Genomic DNA, 15,491 nt, shown 5'->3' with positions numbered 1-15,491 from the left:
GGACATATTGAGACATGGAATTTTGTACAGGGAAAGCCAACAGGAGTATGTTCTTATATGGTAATAAAGGCATATATTGGTGCAGCCTCCAAGGACATGTATGGGGACAGATAACATGACAATGTTTTCTATACTCGCATATATTGTGTGCAAAGGCATCATAAAAAGTAGCTGGAAAATGCTCCTGTACAATGTTGATAACTTGCATCTATTACATTTTTCTAATATGTTACCCTACAAAACCCATTGCAAACTGTGGCTTTTTACCCAATTATTCACTGAAAGTGTGTTGAAAGGCACAATTTTAATCCAATATTTTAAAATATTTCATGGGGGAGTGCCCCCTGAAGACTCCTTACTTGATTCGGGCTCCCTAGCTCCTAGCTATGCTTGATCACTTCTGCATATTCGGGGGAAAGATCGATACCCCTGCAGTTAAAAAATTCACCAGCCACCACTGCATGTTGTATATGTACAATACAACATAAATGTTGAAAAAACACTGAGTCTGTGATTATAACAAGCTGCAAACAGACAGCAGAGAAGATTGTTTCAAAAGAAAATCTGAGCTTGGTGGCATCAATTGGCAGATTTATAGTCGACACTTAGCAGAATATGCCATTTCCTAGTGTCATCAGATCACAGAATTCATAGAATGGAAAAGCATATCTGAAATCATCAGAAACAACATTAGCATTAAGAAGGGGCTTTCTTGTCACGACACTAAACCCAACATAGATATACAACATTTGGCTCTCCGGATATTTTTTATTACAGATCCCATTAGCCCCAGTCTGTGTGGTCAATAGTAAGTGATCATAGAAGTTATAGTCCAAATTATCTGAAGAGACGCAGATTGCATAGCTCAGTTTTCGTCACTAAAACATGTGCTTATTGTACAGTCTGTATATCAAATACAGGGCTTACATCCTTGCTCTTGATCCCGGGAGATACATTTTGGGATATGCAAAATACAAAGTTATGTTCATTGCAAAGGGCATAGCAGCATATCGTGTGTAACCAACTCTAAACATAGCTACAGTAATGAAGTAAACTTGGATGGATTGCGCTACTAATTGGGCCATCCTGTTTGAGTACCACCATCCTTGTCTTGTGAGAGTGGCCACAACCTGCGTTATAAGAATTAAATAAGCATATTCTTGCTGATGACAAGGTGTGCCCTCCTTCTACTGTTACACTAGTGATCCCGTAGGTCCACTGATATGGTCCAAGAGTTATGCCCTGTTAATAGGCTTGTTCACAAACATTTGGTTCCCCTTAATTAGTACTCAGATCAACTTTATAATGATTTAAGTCAGGTGATTCTAGGAGAGTTGCAACCAAGTGTGCCCCTGTTTCATCAAAAAGGAAGTTGCAGAGCAGTGCTTGGGGTCATTGTCCTGCAAAGTGTATAATTTGTGGGTGTCCTCTGAGTAATGCTTTCTAGCATATGGCATGGTCCATTGTATAATTATAATACCTCAAAGAATGCTGTATCCATTTTCCCATTAAAAGGTTAGAGGTCCTAGAACTTTCTGGAGTTGCTGCCCAAACATGTACTTTGATGGGATGCTTTCAGGAGGGTTTGCTTTAAACTTTTCCATTCCTCCTGAGTGGCATCCGTTTGGTTGTTTCAAGGGTGATGGTAGTCTCATCTGTGAACAGGATATCCATAAACGCTTCCTTCGTGAACATTCAAACCTTTGTGTGGGCCACATGCTTTCCGTTAATGACATCACAGATGATAGGGAAGAGCCTGTGGAGTATGAAAAATGTGTGTTTATAATAAAACAAAATGAATAATGTCTTGAGTGGCATAGAGTGGTGTGAGCAGTGTGATGTGGAGTGGGTGAGTGGTGTGAGGTAAGGTGAGTGAGGGGGAGTAGAGTTCATGAGTCGGGCGAGGAAGAGTGGGTAAGGTAGAGTGCGAGTTTTGGTGTGTTAGCGTGGTGAGTGGGCAAGGTAGGGCTGGTGAGTAGGATGAGGTAGAGTGAGAGAGCTGGTGAGTGAGTTAAGGAAGATTGGGTGAGTAGGGTAGAGTGGGCAAATGGGGTGAGGTAGAGTGGGTGAGTTTCAGAATTCTGGAGAAAAGAGGAACAATCCTGAAGAGGAAAGGTCTAAAAATGATATGAAAAGTCTGCCACAAATGGAAACTATGTGGGAAAGCAGCCAAAAGGCCTGAGAAGAGCAAATCCTCATAAGGCTTGGTAGTAAGATTACAACATATACACCATTCCAAGATGGCTCACAGTTTATACCTCAAGTAGTGACACAAACAAAGGACTCAAGAATGAGGAGATTTGAGGATATTATACAAACTCAGAGTAAACCTGAAGAACTTTCTTGGCAACATTCTTCAGTGGTTCTGTTCCTGTCCCTCGATTTTCAGATTACCGCTTTTTTATTTTGGCCTTGTCATTCCTCTTTCTTCTTACCAACCAATGTCTGAGTCAGCCTGTCACCTCTCTACTTAACTTGCATCTATTCCATTTTCCCACAGCTTCTCACATCTACTCTTACACACAGGCTTCCATGTCCCCAGTTTTCTCCGTCATTGCTGTCCTCACAGATGTCTTGCTCTTTCTCAACGGACACTCTTCCCTCAGTTTCAGTGGTCTCCTCTCAGCCCTGCAGAACCCGTTCCTGCCTGGTCTGTCATTCTCCTCTGCTTTGTCTTTCTTCCCGCTCTATGCTAGCTCTTCTGGAGCTGGTGCAGTGGCCTTTTGGCTACCTTAGGACTGGCTGATGGTTCTTTGGATTTATTCAGTATGGCCGTTTTTCGAGTCTTCATGATTTGTTTTGCCTTTATTACAGGTACGGAGGAAGAGGTAGGTAGTTATCAGCAGGGAAACTTGTCCAAACGCCATTTTCCGGGTAAATCCTGAAAATCTAGCTTTCATATTGGATTCAGCCAATTGTATTCTGCAAGACTTCACTTACCTTCACCAGGGATCCTGTGATGAACCAGCTCTGGACCTTCCCTTATTTAGTGTTGCCCCTTTTCCTGGATCTTAGTGCCCTGGGTGTAGCATTTGTTCGGGTGCTCTGAGGTACAATAGGAAGGCATGGGTTGGCATCAGAGTTCCAGGATACTCCTCACAGATCATGAGAGTGAGATAGACTGTGTCAGTGGGGTAGTGTCAGTGGATGAATGGGATGTGATAAAGTGGGTGAGGTAGAATGGTGGATTACATCCTCAATCAGACAAAATGTACAAAGATGAATGGCATGTAGTATGTGGGAGTGGTGGGAGGTAGAGTGGATAGGTGGGTGGGGGTAGAGTGAGTGAGTAGGTTGATTTAAAGTGGGTGGGAGAGCTAGAGTTGGTGGTGGAGTGAGCTAGATTGAGGGGAGGCAGAGTGAATTTGTTGGGTGTGGTACTGGAAGAGAGTGTGAGTGGATGCTACAGAGTAGCTGAGAGGGATATGGTAGAGTGGGTGATTCAGGTAAGGTAGGGTGCATGAGTGGGGTGTGGGAGAGTGGAGGAGTGGAGTGAGGTAGTGGGTATGTAGGGTGAGGCAGAGTGGGTGAGATAGTTTGGTTCAGTGGTATGTGGTTGAGTGGGTCAGTGAAGTGTGGCAGATCAGGATAGTGGGGGTAGAGTGAATTAATGGGGAGAGGTAGTGGGGGTGAGTGGGGTCAGGTAGACTGGGTGATTGAGGTAATATAGATTGGATGAGTGGGCTGTGGTAGGGTGGCTGAATGGGGTAAGTTTGTGTAGGTGAGTGTTGATGAATCAAATAAAACACACAAAGATAGTTGACATGTGTGTCAACATTTATGAAATAGCTCTACCGTATTGTATTTGCCAGTAGATTTATTTCTGTACAGGCAGTGCTCAATAACATGATTCTGAATAAATAATGGTTATAATGAAAGCAACTAACACTGTACTACTCTTCACACAAATACACTGCACAGTAACTGACATTGCAGTCCTCCATTTTGAGCCCAGAGACCTGAGAGCAAGGCATCTTACACCTGTGCTGACATTGATCCTGTGATCATGCAACAACTCTACCTTTAACTGACAAACTGTCCTCTTGTCAACTTAATTTCATGGTTCGTCTGTGGTCTTGCAGATGCCTAGAGTGAAGAACAGAAAAAAGGAATGTTAATGTACAGTACTGCAGTTTAAGGTTACCATACTTTCATAAAGCAAATCTGGGATGCCTTGTACGGATGTTGGCTATGCTGATAGAGTTCTATAATTAGTACTCACAACGTCTTCATATATGTGTTTACAGTGTGCAATAGTACCCGGAGCGTTACAAGTGCCGAATGGGATTACCACAATAAATGCTCTCATAGCCAAATAACTGGACAGACTCAAGGAAGATGGCAAAATAGTACTTTATTATCAGTTCAATAAAGCAGGGAAACCTGGTGAACAAACAGATTGCTGCTCACACACACTCAATGCATTTCAGTTACACGAAAGGTTTTATACCTCACCATAGGTCAGCTATGACATCATCCTATGTGGTTAACAGTAATAACCTACTGGTTGGAGGGATTGGTTAAGGGAAACATATACATATAGTTTGTATGAGTGTTAGTACCATCATTGGATGCCCCTTATATGGTAGGCACGCCCTTAATTGCCTCTAACTACATAAAATATTGATAAAAGCATAGAACGAGCAGCTGATAGGCCTGCGCAACAATGTATGGTCCACAATTACATAGACCCTCATGATTGGTGGGCACTCTCTTGCCAACCTTGGACATTCGGCTTGTTAGCATCATGTAAGCTACGAAACCCAAGTGCAAGAGAAAAACATCAGACAACTGCCTTTCTTCGCTAATTAGCCTACAATCTCTCATCAGTTAGGCCATAAGCCAAGGTTTCTTCTTTGTAGGTGTCCTTGCTGACTGTTCTCTTCCTCAGAACTTTAAAGGAAGTTCCGGTGCATTGCTATCTTCGTCTGGAGTTTTATGAGTAAGACTTGTGTTCCGGTCCTGAATCACATGTGAGGACACCATGATTTTGTCCATTTTGCCCTTCGATTTAATGCTATTTGTTTCAATTATATAGAGTGCCATTACTCTCCTTGGCCTCTGGAGACTTGGTTGCTCCATCCTGCATGTGATTTCTGCATCTTTAATAGACCAATACTTGGCACTCACCATTGTTCACTCCTTTACTTAATCTAAGAGAAATATGTCCTGCATACATAGCTTATCCTCTTCGACTCCTTTTGAGCCATGTAGTTGCTTTTGCTGTCTCATCCTTGATTCTGAGCCAAACAAATACCCTTTGTTCTTGCACACATTTGTATTCCAGTTCCTGTCAGCATTGCAGCCTTGGTTTCCCTTCTCAAGGCTTCTTGCTTACCATTATACGATGCCGGTGTCCATTTTCTCAATATGGCTTCTTTCCTCGCGTCCTATTTCCTGCTTTAGCATGCTTCTATATTGTCTTGTCTACCTTGCGTTTCTGCATATATACATCTACTACATCTCTTGTCACTTATCTTCTTAGTGTATATGTTTTTCTTCATATTCACATGTATGTTACTTCATCACTTTATTCACATCTTCATTCTTTAGATATCCATACATCGAGTTCAGTGCATCCACGTATCTTCTCTCCTTAGTGGTGTCACTTAACATCTGTCAGAATTTACTTATAGTTGTTCTATGTTCATGGTGTCTGCAGGCTTATGTCTATTGCATCAGTTTGTGGGTATGTACGATACGGTTGTCTGAATGCATAATGCATCTCATACCTTTGATGTGGTATCAGGATAATACCAGGTGTCAAACACAGTGCTTTCTTGTTGTTCTTCCAATATGACAGAGGTAAGGGAGTAGGCTGTATACATGACATACACATCTGCCTCTCAACATTCCCCCCTCTGGTCGAGTCCTCAACCACCACCTCAATTTTCTACACCTTTTCTTCACACTGTGGTTTCTTCAGAACCCATATCTTTGTCACCCCCCTCTCAGATCACCTGCATTCTTTATGTGCTCATCCACACTCCAAGCCATATGGCTGCACTCCCGAGTTAGTGAACAGAACACCCAACATGCCACGTAGACCTTATGGTCCTTAGGATTGTGAAACTTTGCTCCTGGGGGTGCAAGAGGAATTCCTTTCAGGTGATCACAGGTGTTATCCTCTGTCTGTGTATGCTTGTTAGTCAAGGACATGCACATCAATCATTAGCTTCATTCCAACTGCTTTAATCACTATCGTCTTACATTGTCCTATAATTATTCCTATAAAACAGAATCCCAGCAACACTAACATTAGTATTGCTCCCAACATCTAGAATGCATTCGCCCGCCAGGTTGGAATCCATGAAAACAGGTTTGAAAACCAATCTTCATCCTGAGTTTCGTCTAGTTCTTCCACCATTTTTGTATGTAGGGTCGATAATAGGGTTATGGCTTCGTTCAGGGTTCCATTTTGTCCATCATGGGCAGGTGGTATGTACAGCAAGAATGCCCAATATTGGTGCACATGCCTCTTTCCATTGCTGTAATTAAGTCCAAGACATACCTATTTGTTGAAGGTCATAAGTCTAATGGCCCTCAATTCTTCTTTAATTGCATTAAATCCTTTTGTCGTGTTAATTGTTTGTAGCAGTTCCCACCTTGTGATTTGTAACCACTTGGCGTTTCTGCAGCTTGAATTCCTGTTATGAATATGGCTGTAAAATTCACTGCCGTCCTACTGAACAATGTATGCTCTTCTGGAATGTAATTATAAGCTTCTATTGATTTTGCCAAAAAGTAATTTTCTCTTTCCGGTCAGATGAGGTTAAGCAACCTCTTCTTCCTTTGATGTGCATCCATTTTAAAGAAAGCAGTCTATGTGTAGGTCACTTTGAGGGACCAATAACGCAGGAACATGTATTATCAGCATAGAACATATTCCTCCCCAATTTAGAGGCAATGGGGGTCATTACGAGTTAGGAGGTAGCCCCCTTACTGGGTACCGGGACCGGGTCCGGGTTCCTTAAATGAGGAATTACAGAGCCATTCCAACCTTGGAGGGCCCGGTAATTCCTCATTCAAGGAACCCGGACCTAGTACATCCTCAGTCCCATTCGAGCCCCCATAGGGCTCAATGGGAATGGGGAGCATGCTAACAACAGGCCCTTTAACAGACATGCAGTGTCTAGTCACCAACTCATGAGGAGTCAGGTGGTGATCTAAGCCAGGCTGGTTTCTTAATGCAAATAGGGCAAGGGGTAAGCAATATAGCCATCCCTTCTTCAAGGTGATTTGTATCTTTGCTATCCTTTCTTTGAGGAGTCTGTCTAAAATCTCACAAATATCATTCACCGGTGGGTAGGCAGATGAAAAAATATGCTTTATGCCTAATAGAAGGGTTATTTGCTCAAACATCTAGTTTACAAAATGCCACCCATTATCAAACCGTAAGACTTTGTATACACCCCATCAAGGAAACACCTCAAATACGAGAAACTTGGCAGCACATGTGGCATAGGGGTGCATGCATGGACCTGCTTCAATCCATTGGAAAAAGGGACATACTACCACTGACATATATCTGTAGCCATTGCATGCCTGAAACATATCCATGTAATCGATATGCAGATGCTGGAAGGGACCATTGGGATGGGGTATTGCTCCTCTCACTGTTCGCAAGGTATGCCCTGCTGTAAATTTCTGACAAACAATGCAGTTCACAATAAATTGTGCAACGTGTTTCAGTAAAGTTGGTGAAAACCAGTCCTCTACAATCATGGCTGCAAGACTCCCTCTGGTTATATGTGCAAGATAGTGATGTTGATCCAGTGCAACTTTTGAAAATGCTAGAGGCATAACTGGCTGTCCAGTACTATCTTGTCTCCGTAAAGCCTCAGTGCGGGATACATAACTCCCCAGTCTATTCCATTCATCTTGTTCCTCCTGCAGCTCAATTAACTGTACAATGTACAACATGTTAAAGCATTTTTTCATCATCATACATTGTTCTAATATTTGCTTAACATCTTCTACTTCATAATTAGAAATATTGTGAAAATGTGCTGCTCTTTTTGCTTCAATGTCTGTGGCTTTGATACCACAAGAAATCATGTCTGCCCTCTTAGTATGGGCTGCACACTTCACCACAGCGATAGCCAATGGGAGCTTTAATACCGTAATAGATTTATCCAATAGGGGCGCATGTTTAACTGGTGTGCCATCTGCGTAGATCAGGGTAGGCTTAAGAGGAACAGCTAAGTATATTTTCTATAATAACTAGGATTGTAATTAGCTGCCCACTGTCAGGTGGACTACATATGCCTACCTCTAAAACATGTAATCTTCAGAAACATTAGATCCACAGTTTCTCATTGGTTTTCAAAACATAAGGTCCTTCATTATATGACCACTATAATTGGTTGGCATGCTTGTCCCATGTCTGGAACATTCAGTTCACTTAGCAGCACATAAGCCCAGACCCAGGTACAAGGAGATGGAGCCTGACTCTACCTGCCCACCCATTTAGCCCAACATCTCTCATCGCCCATGCCTTCTGCCATGAAGATAGCCTTTGAACTTGGCCTTGCAAAGTATCCTTGTCTCTTGAGAATACACGGGAGTGAAGGCACTTGCTATCATGTTCTAGGACTCCAAGTTCAAACTCTATTTTCATAATTGGCTCATGTGACAGGAGACTACAATTTGGTCCATTTTGCAGCTTTTAAATGCCTTAAATGTCTTAAATGAATTAAACTTGGCTCTCTTATTGTTCCTTCTTTGCACCTTAACAAGGGATGATTCATCCTTTGTACAGTCACTCCTTTCCAGAATAGATTGCTGACCTTGGCTGATTCAGTCTTGACTGCAGGCCAGACAGCCTCGCCATGCAGCTCCACAATTAAGTTTATTCTATCTGCAACATTGTTTTCCCGTCCCTCTTCATGGGTCTTGGCTTACTAAATTCATGATACCAATATCTAGCTTCTATACAATGGCGGTTTTGCCTGCATTCTATTCACTATATATAGCCAGCTTCTATGATGTCTGTACGTTTCAGTGTCTGTACAAATATCGAACCGTTAATTCTCTGTAGTTGTTTGTGCATGTGTAACCTTCCTTTTTGCATTTAAAAGTTCACTTGATTCTTTACTTCATCATTAGTCTCTTCAGGATCTTTGCATCCTTTTGAGACAGTATCCTGAGACGTCGTTCAAACTCTTTTATGATGTCACAGGCTTCTTTTCTTTGCTCCTTCTCATATTCCTTCAGCAAGTTCCTTCCTCAAATTGCCATCCCTTTGGGGATACATTCAATAGGGTTGTCTCAATGGGTATCTTCTTTCAAACATATGATATGGTACTGGAACAACTGCTGGTGTCAAACACGGCACAATCTCAGGCTTACAACATATGGGAAGTAGGAGGGTGGCATTTCCTGCAGCAGCATGCAGCTGCTCCTCTACACCCTCCTTTTCCAGCGTGACAATCCTGCGTGTACGGTTGACATTACCTAGGTGGAGTCAGAGTACAGTCACTTCCTCATCCTCATATCTCTGGAGTAAAAGGATAAGCGCCACTAATTCTGCAGCCTGTGCTGAACAATGTGAAGGCAGTCTTGTACATGTCACTACTTCAAATTCACCATTCTGTTTTCACGCCACTACTGCTGATCCCATATGTTTTTCTCCTGTTGCTTGACCATTTTTTGAATCACCATCAATTAATAGAATTCCCCTCCCCCCAGAGCATTTTCTTTAACTTGGGAATATTGGCATAAAACTCAATATACATTGTGCAATCATGTACATAATCTCCCTTTTCTACTGGTTCTGCTATAAATGTTGCTGGATTTACTACTTTACATGTGACAATTTTAATTGCTGAGTTTCAATTGATCACCTTATATCCTGACACTCTTTGTGTTGTCAATGTACTTTTGGGTGTCTCCAAAATGGCGAATAAGGCATGCATGACGTATACAGTCATGGAGCACCACATTTTAATACTTGCAGCTTTTTCAATTGCAAAATCAGCAGCAGCTAATGCTTGTTTGCAGGGGTAATGCCCTCTCATTACTGGGTCTAAAATCCCACTGTAACAAGCTAATGGTTTATGTCCATGTCCTAATGTTGTCTTCTGCGTAAGGACTGATTTCATCACCACTCAATTTGAATGCAGGATTAAATGAAACTCCTCATTATAGACTGGGATACCTATCACAGGGGCTGTACAAATCACCCTTTTTAACTTTTCAACTGTCATATTGTCTGTCTATATCATCTCACCTTTACTTGTATGTGCTTCTTTGAGTCCTTTTAAAAGTGGTCTAATATATGTACTTTAATCAAAAGCCCCACACTAATTACATAGGCCTAAAAACTGCTGCATTTCCCTCACTGTCTCAGGTCGTAGAGTCTTCATGATTGCTTCTGCTCTCTCAGCTGTCACCTTTCTCCTTTCTTGAGAGATTAGCTGTCCTATATATAGGACCTAATCCTGGCAATGCTGTAGTTTCTCTTTGTCTACTTTTTATCCTTTTCCTGCCAATACTGTCATTAATTGGACTGAATCTTCTCTGCATTTTCTTCTGTCTCACTGCATACTAATATGTCATCTACGTACTGAATTATTGTGCTCTCAAGTTCTATGTTACCCAGGTCCATCTGAAGGACCCTATTAAAGAATGATGGGGGCTCACAGTACCCCTTCAGTAATCTTGTATGTTTCCAGTCCTGGTTTCTCTACAAAAATGAGGTCAAGTCTTGGGAGTCCTCATGAACGGGAATTGAAAAGAAGGTGTTCTTTAAATCTACTACTGCAAAATATTTGGCTGTAGCTGGGATGTTACATAATATCGTAGCTGGTTTCGAGATCAGAGTAAACTCTGCTTCAACAATATTTTTTAGGGGTTGTAGATCCTGAATAAATCTGCTTGACTCCCTGTTGATTTCTTTACTGGATACAGAGCCGTGTTACATGGGAAGTCTGATGGCACCAATATTCCCTGCTGTATTAAAGCTGAAATAGTTTCAAATTTACCTTCATCTGCTTCTCTGGGCATAGGCTACTCATTTACTTGTGGTACCATTGCTCCTGGCTTAGGCTTTATTTTAATTGCTCCTGTTCCACTCAATAGACCCACGTCATTTGGACTATTGGTCAATAAAATGTTTGCCACCCTTTCTAGATCTGTCTGGAAAATTGATGGCTTCTATCTTACCAAAGTCGTTCTCTGTGGTATTTCCTTATTCTCTATTTTCATCCAATAAGTAAGACTTATGAAAAATTCTAATTCATCGTCTGAATTCATCTCTGTAAACAACTCCTCGTCTGTCAAATCTGTTAGTCTATTCCTTTCATCAAGGGCTACTACTGTCCTCCATGCATCGTCTGTACCATCAATAATCAGACTTTGCTCTCTCACTATCACTTCCACTCTCACTATAACTTCCTCTAATTCTATAGGGATAACCTGTCCTTCCTCATCATCCATAGGTACTTCTGGTCTAAACAAAAATGTGTCAGGTATCCTCAGCAATTTACCTATCAGTCCAGGAAGCCATGTCAACAAAATATTTACTCCATACAAAAATACTTTTGGGTCTAAAGGGCTACCACGTAATGCTTTTTGGCCTGTAAATGGAAATATAAATTCTTATACATTCATGTAGTGTATTCTTGGAGTGGAACATATTATCCCTTTATCAGCAAAGGATATCGTCATGTTAAGTTTTCTCATCAAGTCATGTCCTAATATGTTAACTGGTGTCTGTCGAGAATACAATAATGGCATAGACACATCATGTTCTCCTACTGCAATTGATAATTCATCAGTAAATGAAACCAAACTCATAGCCCCAGAGAATCCCTGCGCATTCATGACGATGCCAGACATTGGGTACTTTCCCTCTCGACAGAAGATTGAGTCGCTCCTGTGTCTACAAGAAACAAAAATGTCTTGCCTCGTATTTTTACCCTGGCCCTCGTTTCCTCTTGGGGGTCTGGTGTTACATATAGTATTGAACACATCAGTTCACTCTGTGGGCTTTCCTATTGTGGATATAAATTAATTCATGTACCTGTAAAAGGATTCCCTCCCATTACTGTCACACTCCCTATCCTCTGTCTAGGTGTTTGTATGGGTCCTGCATTTGCCTTCCATTGTGGCAACGTTGCCTGTTCCATCGGTGTATACTGTTGTGTCTGTACTTGTTGTGTTTGCATAGGCACTTGCTGTGGTGGCCCTTGTGGCGACTGTGATTGCAGAGGAATCTGCTGCCTTCGCTGCATTTGTGGCACACGTGTCTGATACTGCATGTGATCTTGGGCACAATACTCTGGTGGTTCTGTATTATATAGTGGGAAATAACCCATCCCCCCCTTGGAGCTTGCCAATTCTGCTGCATGCCCCCTCTACTTCTGCATGTTTGGGTCATTTGTGTCATGGGTACAGGCCTGAATCACACATCCAAGTTTCTTCCATTCTTAATTCATGGTGGTAGAAGGGAAGAACAAGCAGGATCATTGTGGGTGAGGGCCTGGAAAGCCAGGAACAAATCATTATCCATTTCCCCCATAGGAATCCAAATGCCCATTAAGTAGAATAACACTTCCTGTTTCCACCAACATGGGTTCTTTAGTGCCAGTTCAGACTTGTAGTGCACGCTCTAGTCTCTGGGCGTGGCTCCCTATATAAGCCACGCCCAGAGAACGAACCATGCTTTGTATGCATTCTGTAGCCTAAGGCAGACGCTGCTGAAGCTTTGCGCTTTCATACTTACATCTCCAGCGACTGCGTACGGTAAAACCATTCCGCAGGACTCCAGCTGATTCCACCTGAAACACTGACTTTTCGGGTCGCTCCCACTCTGCCTATCTTCAGACGCGGATCGCCATCCGGCTCCACTGCAAATCCTGGAGGCCTGCAAAAAAGGGGAAGAAACAGAGCAAACAGGTTAGAACTTAGACACATATTTCCGGCTCCAACCCCATCAAACTTTGCAAACTTACCTGAGCAATCTGCAAACCCAAACCCAGTGACGCAACTGGGAGGTCTCAACAAATCCATACTTACCTGCGTTCGAACACAGTGATTTCAACTGTGTTCACCGCCTCTCCCACAGCACAGAGGAACCAGTGCATGAACTGGCTCCCGGACACTTACCTGGAGAGTGACAGTACAGCAGCCAATTTGCTGTAACCCGACATCATCCCGTTCTCAGCAGTGGCAGCATCAACAACAAGCTAATCCTGCGTAGAGGGAAACCGGGCCCATAGCGCCACTGCAGATGCAGGATGGAGAGCCCACCATACTACACTAAAAGGTGAGCCAATCTTCTTACCACGACCACCACATCATTCCAATACTTAGGGTGAGTGAAGGGGGGTGTTTCCAGGTTTTTTCCTCGTATTACCCTCAAACCTATAACTCTCTTTACAGGTAGCCTCTCCATAACCCCTGGGTGGAGTAGAAATCCGAACTGGGAATAGAGGGCTTCATCACTCCTGCGGAGACTCAGGTGTGCGTGACAATATGTCCCATCCTCCCACAATTTCAGCACTGCTGCAGTTGTCCTCCATGAAATCTCCCCCACTTGAGGGTTCTGAAATCCACCTCCTCGTCCCCTAGATCCATTCCCTCTACCACATGGCCAAAAATTGTAACCGCCCTGCTCTACGGGGCACCATACATTGATTCGCTGTATGTATGTGTAACCACTCCTCTGCCGCTCATCAGCACTGCTCCTTCTATAGCAAATTTCGACAACTTCTGAACTAACTTTGCTTCCTCAAGCTTCCTGTACTATCTTTTTTCTTATTGTTCTCTTTTAACAATCAACAATGTTATGATAGTCAACTGTATTTCTGGCCATGGCTTTGCTTCCATCCCTACCTGTTTTTTCATCTGCCTTTGCACTGGCTCGGGCATTCCCTGACATAAAATATGATAAAATAATGCTACCATCTTATCCCATGGTTCTCTTGTCTCGAGACGCCAACGTTCTTGAACCTCCTGAATATAAGCAACAGGATCTTGGTTCTCATCCATTTTCCGGGTCATAATCGCACCCATGTCTGACGTATCAGGATATTGTACTCTAAGTGCCCTCCATACATCCACTCTATAATTATTAAATGGCGCTCGATCATGTGTCGTGTTTTATGCTGTTACACTCGCATATCATGTTTGTTTCCAAATGTCATCAGCTCTCTCCCCTAGTATAGCTGCTAGTAGGTCTTTTACATTGCACACTGCTAAGGTCATTCCCACTGTCATTCTTTCCAACTCATAAATCCATTTACCCGCTCCTGAAGTCAAACTGGGTGATTTACATTTCAAATGATCGTTATCCTTCTGTGGGCACGATATATATTGTGGTCGTCCTCCCCCTTTCTTTAATAACCAAAATTGTGTAAATCCTGTTCTACAATTGTATCCACCCATGCTTCTTGTCTTCCAGGTGGGGCTAGTTTTGTCCACTTGTCTTCTTCCTGGCAATGACCTTAATCTACTTACATAATGTGGGGGCATTTCCCATGTGTTATGTGTCTATCCTTGTGGTCATTCGGGATATGTTATAGGATCTGGTGTTTTTCTTTTTCGGTTTTCCTAAATCTGACTTTACCACTCTTTCTATGTTTGGCTATGTTGAAGAGCCACATGCACCCTCTCCTCGCACCCTCTCGTTTATTTCCCTTTCTTCATCTGACATCATTATACCCCAACTGTTATGGCTGTTATCCCTTTCCTCATCATCAAGATCTAGTCTGTTTAGGGACAGCGTTCTATGCTTGTCCATCATTACGTCATCTGATCTGCCTCTTGTTTCTCTCGGTGGAGATCCTTTGATACTCCCTCTCGTCTCATAACCATCTTTTTCCCTCATCTGCCTATATAGTTCCCTACTCCTTTTCCCTATGCCTTCTGCGTCATGCTCATCAGCACATGTTGGTACTCTAGGTATCTCGTGCAGCTCCCTGCGGCGCTGTTGTGACATTCTCTCTTCCTCCCATCGTTCTCATTGTTCAACTGGTATTACACATCTATTAACAATGTGCTCTATTCCATAATCCCTTTGTCCTCTACTCCTTCTCATTTCTTTATGTACTTCCTCTTCCCGTCTTTCTCATCTCCCTCTTCTCTTCCTCTTCCCTTCTTCAATGCAACCTTCTTTCTTTCTATTTTTGTGTTTCTATGTCCTCAAATTTCTTCTTCTCCCCATCTTTTCTCTCTCCCCTTTACCTTCTATTCATACCTTCATCATTCTTCCTTTCATTTCCTCTCTTTTTCCTTCTCATCTTTGTATGCCCTTTCTCGTTCCCTTTCCTTTCTTTCTCGTTCTTCTCTTTCTTTAACATCATCAAAACCCTTTCCATCTAATTTGAGTAATATCTGTCCGCCCATCCACTCATTCTGTACATTTGTCACTTCACTGGCTCTATCTTTCTCTCCTTTTTGTCTCTTAGTCTCGTCTTCTATCTCTTTCAATCCATCATCCCTCCTGTAAGGAAAAAAGGGCCTGTTTGCTGGTATACTGGCAGATT

This window comes from Ambystoma mexicanum, chromosome 7q, assembly GCF_040938575.1.
Source record: "Ambystoma mexicanum isolate Mex_15411 chromosome 7q, UKY_AmexF1_1, whole genome shotgun sequence".
NCBI lineage: Eukaryota > Metazoa > Chordata > Amphibia > Caudata > Ambystomatidae > Ambystoma > Ambystoma mexicanum.
This window is presented reverse-complemented; position numbering follows the sequence as displayed.